Genomic DNA, 2,837 nt, shown 5'->3' with positions numbered 1-2,837 from the left:
AACAAAAAGCTTTAGCTTTTACCACACCAAACATAGAAGGTTGCTCGTCCTCGAGCAAAAGAAGAAAGAAGAGAGTAGAAGAAGAAGAAATAGAGGAGATGGAGGGGGGCTTTGTGTTTCGGCCAAGGGGGAGAAGTAGTGTTTAGGTTGTGTGAAAATGAAGAAGTGAAGATGGGTTTATATAGGAGTGGGGAGGGGGTATGGTTCGGCCATTATGGGTGGGTTTGGGTGGGAAATTGGTTTGAATTTGAATGGTGAGGTTGGTGGGGTTTTATGAAGAATGGATGTGAGTGGTGAAGAGAATGGTGGGATTTGATAGGTGAGGGATTTTTGGGGAAGAGGTATTGAGGTGATTAGTGAATGGGTGAAGAAGAGAGAGAGAGGTGGGGTAGGTGGGGATCCTGTGGGGTTCACAGATCCTGAGGTGTCAAGGATTTCTCATCCCTGCACCATGTGGCGTGCAAAACGCCCCTTGCTGCCAATCCTGGCGTTAAACGCCAGCTTCTTGCCCATTCCTGGCGTTAAACGCCAGTCTGGTGCCCATTTCTGGCGTTAAACGCCCAGAATGGTGCCAGATTGGGCGTTTAACGCCCATTCTGCTACCCTTACTGGCGTTTAAACGCCAGTAAGTTTCTCCTCCAGGGTGTTCTCTTTTTCATTCTGTTTTTGCTTTTTCAATTATTTTTGTGACTTCACATGATCATCAACCTACAGAAAACATAAAATAACAAAAGAAAATAGAAATTTAACATAGATAAGTAGAAATTGGGTTGCCTCCCAACAAGCGCTTCTTTAATGTCAATAGCTTGACATTGGCTCTCATGGAGCCTCACAGATGTTCAGAGCAATGTTGGAACCTTCCAACACCAAACTTAGAGTTTGAATGTGGGGGTCAACACCAAACTTAAAGTTTGGTTGTGGCCTCCCAACACCAGACTTAGAGTTTGACTGTGGGGGGCTCTGTTTGACTCTGTATTAAGAGAAGCTCTTCATGCTTCCTCTCCATGGTGACAGAGGGATATCCTTGAGCTTTAAACACAAGGGAGTCTTCATTCACTTGAATGATCAATTCTCCTCTGTCAACATCAATCACAGCTTTTGCTGTGGCTAGGAAGGGTCTGCCAAGGATGATGGATTCATCCATACACTTCCCAGTCTCTAGGATTATGAAATCAGCAGGGATGTAATGGTCTTCAACCTTTACCAAGACATCCTCTACAAGTCCATAAGCCTGTTTCTTTGAATTGTCTGCCATCTCCAGTGAGATTTTTGCAGCTTGTACCTCAATGATCCCTAGCTTCTCCATTACAGAGAGAGGCATAAGGTTTATACTTGACCCTAGGTCACACAGAGCCTTCTCAAAGGTCATGGTGCCTATGGTACAAGGGATTGAGAATTTTCCAGGGTCTTGTCTCTTCAGAGGTAATTTCTGCCTAGTCAAGTCATCCAATTCTTTGATGAGCAATGGAGGTTCATCCTCCCAAGTCTCATTACCAAACAACCTGGCATTTAGCTTCATGATTGCTCCAAGGTACTTAGCAACTTGCTCTTCAGTAACATCTTCATCCTCTTCAGAGGAAGAATACTCATCAGAGCTCATGAATGGCAGAAGTAGATTCAATGGAATCTCTATGGTTTCTGTGTGAGCCTCAGATTCCCATGGTTCCTCATTAGGGAACTCCTTGGAGGTCAGTGGAAGTCCATTGAGGTCTTCCTCAGTGGAGATCACTGCCTCTTCCTCCTCTCCAGGTTCGGCCATGTGAGACGTGTTTATGGCCTTGCACTCTCTCTTTGGATTCTCTTCTGTATTGCTTGGGAGAGTACTAGGAGGGAGTTCAGTAATTTTCTTACTCAGCTGACCCACTTGTGCCTCTAAATTTCTAATGGAGGATCTTATTTCAGTCATGAAACTTTGAGTAGTTTTGATTAGATCAGAGACAATGGTTGCTAAATCAGAGTGGCTCTACTTAGAATTCTCTGTTTGTTGCTGAGAAGATGATAGAAAAGGCTTGCTATTGCTAAACCTATTTCTTCCACCATTATTGTTGTTGAAACCTTGTTGAGGTCTCTGTTGATCCTTCCATGAGAGATTTGGATGATTTCTCCATGAAGGATTATAGGTGTTTCCATAGGTTTCTTCCATGTAATTCACCTTTTCCATTGCTGGGTTCTCAGGATCATAAGCTTCTTCTTCAGAGGAAGCTTCCTTAGTACTGCCTGGTGCAGCTTGCATTCCAGACAGACTCTGAGAAATCATATTGACTTGTTGAGTCAATATTTTATTCTGAGCCAATATGGCATTCAGAGTATCAATTTCAAGAACTACTTTCTTCTGAGTTGTCCCATTATTCATAGGATTCCTTTCAGAAGTGTACATGAATTGGTTATTTGCAACCATCTCAATGAGTTCCTGAGCCTCTGTAGGTGTCTTCTTCAGATGAAGAGATCCTCCAGCAGAGCTATCCAATGACATCTTGGATAGTTCAGACAGACCATCATAGAATATACCTATGATGCTCCATTCTAAAAGCATGTCAGAAAGGCACCTTCTGATCAATTGCTTGTATCTTTCCCAAGCTTCATAGAAGGATTCACCTTTCTTCTGTCTGAAGGTTTGGACTTCCACTCTAAGCTTGCTCAATTTTTGAGGTGGAAAGAACTTTGCCAAGAAGGCATTGACTAGCTTTTCCCAAGAGTTCAGGCTTTCTTTAGGTTGTGAATCCAACCATGTCCTAGCTCTGTCTCTTACAGCAAAAGAAAAAAGCATAAGTCTATAGACTTCAGGGTCAACCCCATTGGTCTTGACAGTGTCACAGATTTGCAAGAATTCAGCTAAG

General features: G+C 43.1%; 1 non-coding gene across 1 annotated transcript; it reads left to right on the top strand.

Moving 5' to 3' along the window:
• Positions 1–2,527: 2,527 nt before the first annotated feature.
• On the top strand, positions 2,528–2,635 carry LOC148570343 (small nucleolar RNA R71). The gene has a single exon (XR_015908823.1). It is a non-coding gene; the product is annotated as a small nucleolar RNA R71 (small nucleolar RNA).
• Positions 2,636–2,837: the final 202 nt, after the last annotated feature.

The sequence above is a fragment of the Arachis ipaensis genome, chromosome B3, assembly GCF_059453495.1.
Source record: "Arachis ipaensis isolate K30076 ecotype BB chromosome B3, ASM5945349v1, whole genome shotgun sequence".
NCBI lineage: Eukaryota > Viridiplantae > Streptophyta > Magnoliopsida > Fabales > Fabaceae > Arachis > Arachis ipaensis.
Note: the sequence above shows the minus strand (reverse complement) of the source record. Positions and strands in the feature narration are given on the sequence as shown.